General features: G+C 38.1%; 1 long non-coding RNA gene across 1 annotated transcript; it reads left to right on the forward strand.

Moving 5' to 3' along the window:
* Positions 1 to 6,745: 6,745 nt before the first annotated feature.
* On the forward strand, positions 6,746 to 12,644 carry LOC137853129 (uncharacterized). The gene is made up of 3 exons (XR_011094261.1): positions 6,746 to 7,004; positions 8,609 to 8,651; positions 12,555 to 12,644. It is a non-coding gene; the product is annotated as an uncharacterized lncRNA (long non-coding RNA).
* The last annotated feature ends 341 nt before the right edge of the window (positions 12,645 to 12,985 follow it).

Here is a 12,985-nt window from a genome sequence, read left to right on the forward strand (position 1 = left end):
ATAAACCTAAAAACACTTATGTCACATGTATCTTATATTGTTTTGTCCTGGAAGAGGTGTCCCCATCCGTTGCATATATTTAGTTAAAGATCAAAAGGTTTTCTATGGATGTAGGATAAAAACATCATAGTTCCATTTTCAAACTATTAAAAAAAGAAAAAATAAATAAATTTTAAGCACCTTGGAAGTACTTTAACTTCTGGAGACCACATGTAGTTCTTTAATACCACACCAGAGTGTCCTTGCTATCTCAAGAACATGGATGACATTTGTCACTTGCCCTAACACAAGATTTTATTGTCCTTGTGATTAGCATAGGTCTTTGTTTTAGAGATCTGTTTTACTTGACTTGGAAGTGGTCTTAAGTCCCTCAAAACTGGTGCTTCAATGAACAATTCATATCTGGAAACAACCTTTCTGAAAGGCTTAGGGGGGTGAAGGAAGAGAAAATATCAAAGCTCACTATTTTCTCTTGAATACATTTTGCTTCTCTAAACTGCAGAAATCAGGAGCTCTGTCCATGTAAATCGTCATGGGTAAACATCTGTCTTATGCATGAATATTTCAGTGCTGGTGTATGTGACAGAACAAATAAAATATCCCCAAAGCTCTAAAGTGATTATTTACAACATTCATCTAACAATAAGTTAATTCTTAGGACAAATGTAGTAAATGTGCGTGTGGCTAGAACAGCTGGTGCGTACGGTATTTACTGAAGAGCCTCAAAATAACATGTTCTGTCAAGAGCAATCTGATATATACACATATATAGAGAGAGCTTCATTCATATGTCAGGTTACAAGACAGACAGCCACTCTGAGAGCACTGTTCACCTATCAGTTGGCTTAAAGCTGTCAGTGAATAAACTCCTCATGGTGGAAATTTAAAAGGATGGCTGGGAAAGAGCCCTTGATTATTAAAGGTTTGAGACCTAAACAGATCTCATTAAATCAGGAGCTTTAATAAATTATACACATAGGAAGCTGTCTGCTCAGCTCTCCAAGGTGCTATGAACAGTAGTTTGATGCGCTCTTCAGACCTACTGCTGTGATCCAGACAGCTAAAAAGACTCCCCTTTCAAATGTGCAGGGTGGCCTGACATCTTGCTCTTGTTTGCTGGTGGTTGTGAGCCACGTACCTGGCTACCTGTTTGATGCAAGGTGACATGGTGGTATCGGCAGGCAATGCCTCAGGCCAACCTCTGAATACAGCATCTTCTTCTCTTCCCTTGCACTGGAAAAGTCTTTGTAACGACCTGTTTCTATCCATGCTGTATGGATATGCATGTCATATGGATATGCAACTGTAGAACTACTGCCTGGGTTCACCTCCACAAAAGTAGCTGACCAGATTACAGTTAATCCGATCTGCTAGTGATCTGCCAGCCTCCTACTGCTTAGCTAGTCCCCAGCCAGAGGGCTGGTTCCCGTATGTGTGGATGGCTGGTACACAGCAGGCTTTGGCTATTAGGCTGTGTGGTGGCTGCAGGGAAAGGCGACTCCATCCCAGACAGACCCAACACAGGCTGTTAGGCTGTTATCTTCCTTTTAGCATGACCTGAGGAGCTCGGAATTGTCTGTTCTGTAAGATGCAATCAGATCATGACCAGTACATTTTCAGTCTCCCCAACAATCTTAACAGTATTTTCCAGTGTCTGCATGTCACCCTATTCTTTCCTTACAGTGGTCATAACTCCCTCTTGCAAGGAAATGATGGCTGTACAGTCACTCTCTTTGTTTCTGCCAACCCATATATATGACATGGCCCAGGTAGTAAGTGGGTAATTAGGAAGAAACAGAAGAGACCATTAACACACGGAAAGTAAAGATAGAGCTTATACACTGTCCAAAAGCTGCATCAAAACTTTTGGAGCTGGAAGGCCAATTTCCCCTATCTCCATCTGTCTTTGCACATCTGTCACTGGAGAAGTCAGTCTAGTACTGACAAACAGAGCTATGACATCTATTTAAAGTTGAGTAACATGCCCCAATGCTGGCACAGGAAAACCTGTCTGTCAGTGGTTCTCTGTAACAGATGGAGAAGGGCATAAAAGCAGAACCTCATAGATCTCAGGACCTCAGAGATGCTCAGCTCCAAAAATGCTCCATTTTCATGTGTCATTCAGAGAAGGGGCCCAGGAATCTAACCAAAAATCACTGCCACATAATAGCAATGAATTTATACCCTTTGAATACATTTTGAATTCATGTTTTTGAATAGCGGAAGTTGAACTGCTCACTGGGCAAACTGAGGTCATTGTGGCAGCATCTCTGCTGCTTCTGGGCAAAACTCTTGAGATAACTGTGACACATTTCTGCATGGAAATAGAATTTTTCAGGAGTAAGGAGTGACCATCAGTTCTTAGTTTCTGGGTAAACTTTGCCCTGTAATCTGTCTCACACACACTTTGCATTTCTCAACCATGTCTCATTTGTGGCCAGTGATGTCCTAATTTGTTTACAAAATGCCTTTCTTATTCCAACTGAGCCCAAATTTCTAAGGTTAATTCTCCAGTCTGAGATGGAAATTACAGGAAAACAACCTATAAACCTATAAGAGATGTATTACAATTAAAGGCACTAGGACCCTCCCTGACCACTGAGAGCAGACTGGTGCCATGAAACAATGAGTTGGGTAAGTCAGACAAGCTATGGTGACCACAGGAAGCTGGAGAAAGGCTTACATGACCAGGGTTGACTAGCCATTAGAAAAAAATAGTTCAGTTGGAAGGGAGCTGCAAAGGTCTTCTAGTCCAACTGACCAACCACTTCAGGGTTAACCAGAAGCTAAAGCATGTTAATGAGGGTATTATCTAAATGTCTCTTGAACACTGACAAGCATGGGACATCAATCACCTCTCTAGGAAGACTGTTACCATGTTTGACCACCCTCACGGTTTAAAAAAAAATCCTAACTTTTTCCTCTGTTGAAGAACTTGAGTTACACTTCTTATCCAGAGGGTAGAGACTAGTCTGTGCTTTTACTTAGCTGTTACTGGATTTCTAAGCTCTTGGGTAGATGAAACTGATATGACTGTTACCTGAATAGGGACTGTGCATTTTGTATTAAAGATATCTCCTTCCCACTCACATATGTCATGAGGCAGGAAACTTTCAATAAGCAGAGATTTACACTGCCTGGTTCTTACACAGCACTGCACGCTGGCTCCCAACATCTTCTGCATTGGGCTGAAGAGCCAGTGCAAAACTAATATTACACTGAGAAAGACTGGTTTTCTATGCTGGGACATGAGAACAGGAGACAAGTGCAAATGGAGGGAAGTAATACTCTGCTAATGTACTCCCAGCTTACGTTTTCTAGAACTACTTCCAAAGAAAAAATAAAAACCACAAACAACCAACAAAACAACAACAAAACTACCCAGTACTAAATAGAATGGTTTAGGATCACAGAGTTTGATTTCTGGTTAAATACCATCTAGACAGTTTCTTACTGGGCGCCAATGCTTTCAGTTCCTATAAATGAAGCTCGACAGATTGAAAAAGATTTTCTCAGTGAACAATCTTCAGTCTTATTTCTCATCAAGAGCCAAGACTGAGAGACTGAAAGGCTCATTTTCCAGTTCAGATATCTTCAATCCCCAGTGAGCAATTTGAGCTTTAAGTAAATCAAAAGACATAATAGTAAGTTAAATAAAACACATCCTCTGTATAGCCTGTGGTATATCACAAATGCTATTAAAAAAAAAAAAAAAAAAAGTATTCTTTGTTATTTAACTGACAGAAAAATATTATTTGTCTTAACAGAAGATAAAGCAACTCTCTTCATATGTAGGAAAAGAAAAAAAAAAAAACACAACACACCAAACAACACTTAGAAATGACAGTATTTACAGGTGCCTTAATAGTCTTTAATGCTTCAATACTATTTAATGCTCTTGGGAATGAAGTAGCTTTGCTGACAAGGACTTGTGGACACCAAACTGAACACAGTTGACTGTGACAAAAAAGACTAACAGCCTGGGTGGCATGAGAAGGAGTGTTTGCAGCAGGTGATCCTTCCTGTTTACTTAGAAGTGGTGAGGCCACACCTGGAGTCCTGTGTCAAGTTCAGGGTTCTCAAGTACAAGGGAGACATGGACAGATTGGATAGAGTCCAACAAAGAGCCACTCCTTTATAGTGGAGTATCTCTGCTCTGAGGAAGTCTTAGAGAGCTGGGACTGTTCAGCCTGGAGAAGAGAAGGCTTAGAGTGGATCTCATCAAAGTGTATAAATACCTCAAGGGAGGGAACAAAGAAGACAAGGACAGGCTCTTTTCAGTGGTGCCTGGTGGCAGGACAAGAATCAAGGGACATACAGTGGAACACAGGAAATTCTATCTACAACAAAACACGTTTTTAGTGAGGGTAGTTAAACACTGGAACAGGTTGACCACAAAGGTTATGAAGCCTCCATCCTTGAAGATATTCAAAACATGACTAGACATGAGCTTGGGCTACATGCTCTAATTAAGCCAGCTTAAGCAGGGTGCCAGTTCTCAAGACATCACTTCCAATATCGAGCATTCAGTGATTCTGTGATTTCTTTTGTGTGGAAGATTTTTATTTCATTTTTGAAAGAGACATGGACGTATCTACAGATGTCCACCACCCAAATAAATATCACAGAACTTTTCTTATTAATTAACTCAGGAAGAATATATCAACTCTACTGTCTATCTTATTTAAAACATTGGGTATTACTTTCCTATGGTACTTGGGAAGGAACTCCACTGGAAAATATGGCTTGGTATTGACAGAGGAAATAAAATCATATTATCCATACTTGTAGGTTCCTAAGGAATTTTAATGCAACAGACCCATGAATAACATTCTTTTAGAGTGAGGAAGAGCATTTCAGGAAGGAAAAGTTCAGCAGAGTGACACAACTTCTGGAAATGCTAGATCCTTTGAAAGAACCAGTGATCATTAGTCCCACAAAATTACCTGAACAATTTTGAGCCCAATACTCCAGTTTGAAGCATGCACTGGAAAGTGGCATGTCAATGCCAGTTATATATGCTTTTATTCTGGGGAAAGCAAACAAACAAACAAACCTGGCATTTTTCTTCTTGAAAATTTTTTTTATCTTGTAGCTTACAGCAGTCAAATCTCTTTTCTCTTAAGTCCAGAGCATGTACATAGCCCTTTCTCTTGCTAATGTCAGCAAGAGTTTTGTAGTATATTTTAGATGGTCTTGAAACACACACATATTTATTAAGAAGATGAAATGCAGACTAGCTAGAAAAGGCTATATCTAGTAATATAGTGCAGCAGTTTGCTGTGAACATACTAACAAGTGCTGCACTGGGCTGTAAACACAGACAGGAAAACTTTCAATACTTAGGCCGCTAACTTTTTCCTTTCGCCTCCCACTGTATCTCCCCAGCTCACTTGTGACTCATGAGACCTCAAAGCTTAGGAAAAGAAACCCGACTAAAATAGTTGTAAACATCATACCTATTATTTTGTAATTTGGATAATCAGGCAAACAGGTTATAAATATCTTAAATCATAACACAGATTTATACACACTTACACCTCTAAATTGTAAAAAACTATTTGTTTTAACTCTGAAACCATCAGGTCATTAGTAGAAATTGAGATATGCATTTTGCAAGTAGCTAGCAATAATGGAAAGTTATGAGAAATAGCAGCAATAAATTAATTATAACCTGTAAGCACAATCACTCTTCTATGAAGCCTCAAATGCTTCTACTTCATCATTCATCCATTCCTCTCAGCTCAGCTATCACACAGCTTTCACCAAACTGCTGTAATCAATATGTTGATGAGGATAAATAAAGAATAAGGTGTAACAGTAATGTGCAGTCCCAATCCTTGCAGATTCTTTTAAACCTATTGAATTTCATTATAGTACTTCTCATTTTCGAGTGAAAGAACATTGGGAGTGAATAGCAAGCATCTTGATTTATTAATTGCAAATTAACTATTCTGTTAACAGCAAATCTATGCAGTAAATCCATTCACTCCTAGCTTTGTATAGTCAATAGGTTGAACTTTGCCTACACTAAGTTGGTTTCCTAAAAGCAGAGAGAGATGGCAAAACAGTGATCATCCTTCTTATCTCCCAAATTGCAATAACACTCATTAGAAAAACAAAGATCCTTATAAATCTTATGAACCCACAGTGATTTTTGTAAGTATTCCTGAGATCAAATGTTCACGTTAGCATGCTTCCAAAGGTTTTATCCAGAGCACTCAGATGAGCTCCACATTATAAGTCTTCAGTCACTGTTACAGCTTGTTAATGATGTGCTCAGGACACTGAGACCCTGAGTGACAGCATTACTTGTCATGGTATGTCAGTCTCAGGTCTGACCACTCAAGCTGCCTTACTTTCTGTCTTTCAGGTCACAAGTTTCATTATGTTAACGTACACAGAAACATGTTAAATGACACTGAGCATTTTGTAAATTTTTATAGAATAAAATAACTTGTGAATATCTGAGCTGGTGTATCCCCCCCAGTCTGCCCCTTCACCGGTAATCCTGCTCAGGTGGCAGCCATCAGTGGCAGCTGTGATGAATGCACCTAGTCATAATAGCTGAACCAGGTTCAAGGTGGGTGGATTTGGGGGAGATAAGTCCAAGGACTATTGGAGCATGCACCAAACAAATAAGGTTGATATACAAATATGACTAGTCCTTCATCTTACTCCATAAATAAGGGACAGTCCAGATCCCATTGAGCTCTTCTGCTGCATGCTGGAATCTTCCCCTGGAACAGGGACATCTCTCAAGGTTACTCCTTGAGGCTGAGAGATTCTCTGCCTGTGACAGATAGTCATTGACTAATAGCTAGCTCATTGAGACTTTGCAAGCACGATGAAACTTTGTAATCTTAGCTAAGTGATATAAAGGATTGGTTGTGCATATGATTCTTTAGGTATCAGCTCTTAAGTCTGGGATTGTGTTGTATCTAGACTCACTCCTTGGAGTTTGGATGGCAAGAGGGGCTCCACTCTGAACCTTGTGACTCAAGGTGAGGGTATTCCTGACTCTTTTTGTCTGACCCTGTCCTCAATGCAGTGAATAATTGGGTAACCTTGCCATCATGAATCTTGTTAATGCTACATTTACCATTACAATTTTCTTAGATCACTGTCTTATTCATGATTAAGCCCTGCTAAATCTCTGCTTTCATCAATAAATATATTTCTGCTTCTTTCTTATGAGTGAAATGCATAGCAGCATTTGTGAGAACACCAAACTGTAACCTTCTATAACAAAGGGCTTTTGGGAGCCGTGGACAGCAAATGTGGCCCTATAATAAGCATAATGCATGAAGGCATATCTTTGAGGAAGCTGTTTTGCACCTACCATTATTAGCTAAATGTATAATTACATGACTGACTTGTTTTATCTGGAAATCATAATAAGTATTAAGTCATGCATGGTTCCTGGAAAACCATTGACCATGAATCCATCTCATTAAATCTGCCTTTAAATCTGGACTTTACTGTACACTAGATTTGGTATGAACTATCCTGGCCATACTAAAGACTTTTTCCTGTGATATGCTGATATGCTTGGTGCCACAGAAGTGATTTTCATTAATTTGCCATTTAAGCAAAAACTCTTATTTCTGGGGCATAAAATAAAATCTCAGACATGGTTTACATCAGTGGAAAAATCCTTATTCCTTTGAAGCAGGTCAATATTTTTCAATAGAAAAATATTTTTCCAATAGAAAAAAAGGGGATCATTCTGAGCAGAAGATTTTTATATCTTCTCCAGCAGTATTCTTCCTCTTTTCCTTGCACCTAGTATTCCATGAGTGAGCAAGGCATGTCTTTTCTGATACAGATTAAACACAAATTGCTTCTGAAGTCATTCCTCTGGGTCTCATCCAGCCTTTTCAAAATCAGTGGCATTACCTGGGATGTGAGCTGGAGCAGGAATTGTCCCAGCGTGTGTGTAAAACACTGTGAAGCATTTTACAATCCTTTAGCCCAAGTACTGCTACACTAAAAATCAATGGTGGTTCCTTCTGTAACGAAGTGAATTATGGACTGAAAACAAACAACAGCCTCCAAAAGCTAGGAAAACCTATTAAAATGTCATCAATCACTTTTCACTTTTTTTTTTTTTTTTTTTTTTTTTTTTTTTCTTCACATTACATAGACTGCAGCAAGATATTGAGCTTGGGTATAACGGGAATTTTATTCCTTAGTTCTCCCATTTTTTTCCATTGACCACCAGTATGTTCATAATACCTAAATGAAAAACAGAAGATATTTACAGTAAACAGAAAAAATATACCATTTGGGGCATTTGATTCAGGGAAATTTGGTCACCATACAAAATTAGACCTGTTACAATATCCTCACTATCAGTGTGTATGGGACTCTGAAGCCCCATTTGAACATCATTGTTTAAGGGACAGAAGAGAAAAAATCTTTTGCGTTATACTGGAAGAAAGAAAAAAGCAACATTGCTTAGTTCATACAGAAGTTTTCTTTTTCTGATATTTCTGTCTAAATGCAGATGTCTGTTTTCTTCTCTGTACCGTCTATATAAGAAATCCCTCAAGACAAAGATGCTGAATAGAAATGAATACTTAAAATGATTTTTTTTTTCTTCTAGAAGGAAGACAAATTTATCAAGTATGTTTTGTGTCACTTTACCAGTGAGTTGAGCCTTCATTTTCTCTGGGTAACACTGCAAAGGTGCAGAAGATGAAACAGACAAAGAAAAAAAATATGATCCTAGGATTGTGTTTGAATCCCTATCCTTCATTCCTCTTGTTTAGTCTGCTTCTGCCAGAACAAAAGCAGAGAGCTCCTACCAGCATTTAGACAAGACAGACTCATTTTGCAGCCCTGGGGTTAGTGTTTCTTCTAGCTTTTGGGTAGGTAGTATTGCTAACTCTGTTTAAATTGCTCTTTTGTGTAAGGATTTGGGGCATAATTTTACTTTCTTACAGAATAAAAATAAAATACAGTAGAGGGTAATCCATATCCTAATAAAAGAATTAAACAGACAAACAAAATCAAAAACAACAACAAAAAACAGTCTGGCAGTTTAGACTATAAGAGATTTCTGAGTGACTGTCAGTGCTGGCAAGCTCTTGACAGTGACAAATGAAAACAGCCAGCAATCACAGCAGCCCGCTTCATTGCAGGAGGATTGTGAGGTGGACAAAGTTGTTTGGTTTCTCATATTTCACCATATATGGGAGAAAACTCAACATGCTCAAGTCCTGTCAGGTGGTCAATAAATATCAATATTTTGTTTCTAGCTTCTTTGCTCTGAAAATATTTATTTTTATTTGGTTAAATCAGATGGGAGTTACTCTTAACTGTGACACCAAGGAGATGAGAGCAGTAGGGGACCCACAAGAAAGTCTGGATAGTTCAGGGAGGTGTCACTGCAAGCTGGAGGGGTTAAAACAACAACAACAAAAGGTGGGAATTGGCAAAGGTCAGAATGAAAAACAAGAAACAAAATTTTAGGAGCTGTGTAGAGAAGTAGGTGACATCAAAGTCATGAAGGTCAAAGAGAAGCAGGTTGAGGTGAACTTAAGCTATGTACAGGGGAATAAAGGAATGAATCTCGGAAACCTTAAGAGAGGAGGATAAGTAGAACTTTTATCTAATTTCAATGTATGAGGTAGGGGCAACTTTTTGGTTTCAGGCAAACTGGAAAAAAAATCCAAGTGTTGCTTTCAGCTGCGGCTAACAATGTGGAAGAACTGTGAAAAAAGATAGGGTGAACTTTTTTTTTAGTCATGTTAGGATAGATGCAGGAACAGATGTTAGGCAGAAAGTCACTGAACTGTAGAATAGAAGGTATGGCAACATGCAAAAGAAGATTTGTGAACATTCAGCATAAATTGAAATTCAAAACCACATGAGTACATATAATAAGCCACATGCAGGGCACAGGGGACCCAAGGAGAAACCGATCCTAACCGGGACACTGCACTTCGAAAACTAAGTTTCCAAAACAGTGGACTTGACAGTGTTCAGGATGTCCAGAGTTGTGTTCCATGACTTTGGTGAAATGGGGATTTCTCAAAGAAAGAAAGAAAAAAATAGAAGAAAAAATAATTTCCTTACAGAGACAAGAGGTACGGTCTTCTGAGGAGCATTTAAGAAGTCTTAGTAATAACAACACTTCTAAATTATTTTAAGATTTCCAACAACAGTGCTGTAAAATGCTTGCAGAAGTGCTGTTTAGTTAGCCCTTGTGCAGTGCCAAGGCTTAGGACCTGGTCAGCATCTCAGAAAGGTCCCGTTGAAACAACCAAGAGTATATATCTTGGTTGGTCCATATCCTAAATTTATCCAGAGCTCTAACTTGGAGGGAGGGACATCTAACAAGAATCTGTAGATGTGGGAAGGAGAAAGTACCATCTAAGTTCTGCTTTGCTTACAAAGGTAGAATTTTTTTTCTGGAAAAAAAAAAATCATAAGTTATTCAGTAGAGTGATTCAGTGAGATGTGCAGTACTGAGAATCACAGACAGTGCTAATACCATTCTTTTGTAATTTATTTTTATGTTTGCAACACTAGTTTTTCCTCTCTGAGCTTGAAAACCCAGACAACACAAACAATGAATATTAATTTTAATATGAGACACCAGGTTATGATTTCCCCCAAGTTTCTTAAATTTAATTTTCAAGCTAGAGTCAGGTTTATTGTTTTGAAGTGAGAATTTTCTATATGAAGTCTGAAGACATAAGTTTTGTATACACTAAATGATGCAATACTTCATTCTTGGAATATTTTTTCCTTCTATTAAAAGTCCCCCCAGCTTCATTTCATCCAAAAGACCAACAGTTCCTTGTAGTTTTCTTGTCTGCCACCAATATCTTTGAATAGGAATACTGTGTGGAGAACTATGATAAAATGTACTTGTTACAGATAGTATCACAATTCTCTGTCCTACAAGTACCTGAATTGTTACAACTAAGGAAGGCTGACAAACAAAAAATAATAAAAACAGAGTCCCCAGGCCAGAACAGGGTGTATCTCTCCTTTAGCATGTGGCATCAGTAGCATTACTGATAACTTTGTCTGAAGAGAGTCCAATTTTAAAAATACAAACTTTCAATATGCAGAAATACTTATCTATTTCATTTTTCTTTATATCAAAAATGTTTCTTTTTTTTTTTTTGTGTTGTACATGAAGATGTGTAATGGCTACATTACAATGATTCTTTTTTTTTTTCTTTTTTCTTTTCTCCTGATGATTCTATATCTATAATAACTAGCATTAAGCTGTCAATGAAAGCTGTGACATTGGTAATTATATATATTTTTTATTATGAAAATTAGATGCATAATTGTATATGACATGTCATGTGGTAACTGCAAGTGCTTACCTTTATCATTGTAGTCATTACACATCTTCATGTACTACACAACATCACCTACAATGCTTGCTACTATTTGTAACAAGTAAACAGATTGTTTAAAGATACATATCATCTTAAAGATACATTAATAAAGAGGTACATGATCAACAGGAGATCTTTTGTTAGCATCAGATAAATACAATTACAACAGAATGAACATTTCTAAAAATTGTAATGCACTTGAGTAATAGCATATGAGTACTCTTTCTGTTAAAAAAAAAAAAGCTGATAACTGCAGACTTAAATGAAATCATATTAAAGAGACTACTATGTTTTTTCCATTTGAAAATTGTCTGAAAAAGCCAAGGAGTATGTATTTATAATAATACATGCGTACTGTGTTCCAGAGCTCCAGCAGCCAGCTTGTCCTGCAGTTCTCATTGCTCTAATGACAGGTGACTGACCTCCCACAATGTGTGTAGCTCAGGACTGTGAGTTGGACCCAAGCAGCAAAGCACCTAACATTTTCCTGCTGAGCTGATAATCGGAATACTTCTATTTTTTGATAGATAGCCAAAAGCAACTTGTGGAACCATGAAATTAAACAGATATTGCCCACACAAGCTCATTGTAACTACAAGTTTTAGGTGGCCACTCAATTATAGGTGATTACATCGTTCAGCAAGCAGTGCACGACTGCACTAAACTTCTGGAGCTGTTCTTTGACAGCAGAGCCCTGCAAAAAAACAGTTCATCATTCATATGATGTAAACCATATATTTAAACATTCTGATTTTGAGAAGAAATTGAGATAAGCAGGTCTTTTACTGACTACCTTATAAAATTACCCTTCATCTTCTTTTGAAGAAAATACTCTATTTGTCTTGCAGACGAATCATTGCTAAGTAAGAATCTCTCTCAGTCTGGCCATGAAATATATATTAGAGAGCAGAATGCTATCAAAGGCTGAAAATATTTTTTTTTTTTTTTGAGTCTGTGAGCAACAGGAGTCAGGGGAGCAGCATTACCTTTGATCCTCAGTTTACTGCATCTTGTTAGTCCACTCAGACTTCAATCCCCAAACTGACATACTGCCTGCAATTGTAAAAATTATAAAGTCAAAAAGTTCTGTTCCTTTTTTTGTTTGGAGGGAGGGAGGGGGGATCTGAATACTGTTAATGTATGACTAGAAATTTGTTGATTTGTTGTTTTGTTTGCTTTTTACTTGAGGTCTTGCTTTGCTGAATGCCCTCACCTGCTCTGGGGATCTCAGCACCCGACCTTTCCTCTCCCACTTGATCTCTCCCTTCTTCCTTCTGGCAAGTTCTGCCCAGATAAAATCAGATTTTGGACTAGAAAGATGAAGTGAGAATGGGATAAGGTTATAGTTTGTGGTAGAAGCACTGAAAAAACTATTAAGGTCTTGAATAGGGCAGAATTTAAGACACAGCTGTATGTTCAGCATATCCCCCTTGGTTAACTTGTATTCAGCGCATCTTCTAATAAGGCTGATAAGGCTGTGATTTCCATTGTGTGTGACTCTGACTGCACAGGGGGAACATTGGCAGCCTGCTTGCATGCAATGATGCCAGCTTTTGAATGTGATGTTGTAACCAAAGAGAGCAACTGTAAAGGTGCTGTCATGTATGAGGCTAACTTTG

The sequence above is a fragment of the Anas acuta genome, chromosome 3, assembly GCF_963932015.1.
Source record: "Anas acuta chromosome 3, bAnaAcu1.1, whole genome shotgun sequence".
NCBI lineage: Eukaryota > Metazoa > Chordata > Aves > Anseriformes > Anatidae > Anas > Anas acuta.